Source organism: Egretta garzetta, unplaced genomic scaffold (genome assembly GCF_000687185.1).
Source record: "Egretta garzetta isolate BGI_Z169 unplaced genomic scaffold, ASM68718v1 scaffold45, whole genome shotgun sequence".
NCBI classification, from domain to species: domain Eukaryota; kingdom Metazoa; phylum Chordata; class Aves; order Pelecaniformes; family Ardeidae; genus Egretta; species Egretta garzetta.
Genome location: NW_009260028.1, coordinates 5252413 through 5253331, shown reverse-complemented (window position 1 = coordinate 5253331; position 919 = coordinate 5252413). Strand labels below are relative to the sequence as shown.

Here is a 919-nt window from a genome sequence, read left to right as displayed (position 1 = left end):
CCCCCTTTCCCCCTCCCCTCAAGTTTCTCCCTCTGTCTGATTAAATGAAAAGAAAGTGTGGGAGTGGTGGTTTTGAAGCTCTCCCTTTAAGAGGCAGCCTGCAGTGACGAATTGTTGAAATTGCCATTGCAGGATGGCATTCCGCTATAAATTCATTGTTCCACCTCCTCTCATCTTCACATTTCTCTCCCTTCTCCTCTTGTTCACATCGACAGACTGGGGATAACAACAACAACAACAGAAAAGATACAGGGAGGGGGCTTTTGCAAAAATCCGGGACGTTTTCCGCTTCTTGGGCTTTTTTTTTTTTTTTTCTTTTTTTTTTTTTTTTCCCCTTTTTAACCATCTCACCGGAGACGACCGAGGCGGTTTTTTGGTGCCTGCATTTCTTCTCTCCCCTTCTCCTCCTTCTCTTCAAAACAAAAGGGGGCAAAAGAATGAAAGGGAGCCCACCGGAGCCCGAGAAAGTGCCGAGTCGCAGCAGCCCTGCCCCCTGCCCCTGCTGCTGCTGCTGCTGCTGCTGGTGATGATCCGGTGACTACAGCAGAGAAGTGGAAGAGGAGCGGGAAGTGCTCAAACTTCTCTGCTTGCCGGGTCCGAGCCTCCTCTCCTCCTTTTTCTCTCTCTCCCCCCTCACTCCCCTCCCTTTGCCTCTCCCAGCAGCAGCGATTTGGGATTTTTTGCCTCTCTCTCTCCTTCCATGTGCTCCCGGCTCTTCCCTGCAGAGAAACACAAAGTTCACACGCGAGCGGCTTTTGTTGACATTTTTTTCTCTCCCACCCACACTTGACTCGAGTTTGGGAGGCAGAACTTGGTGGGGTTTTTTTGTTTTTCCTTGCTTTTTTTTTTTTTTCCCCCCCTCCTTCCCCCTTCTCTCCTTCCCTTAACTACGTTGCCGCGCTCCGCCGCCCCGCTCTTC

At 50.8% G+C, this 919-nt stretch overlaps 1 protein-coding gene across 1 annotated transcript in view; it reads left to right on the top strand.

The window, feature by feature from the left end:
• Positions 1–919, top strand: part of ADAMTS5 (ADAM metallopeptidase with thrombospondin type 1 motif 5) — a 51267-nt gene that overhangs the window by 8588 nt on the left and 41760 nt on the right. The gene's annotated exons all lie outside the window — the stretch shown is intronic.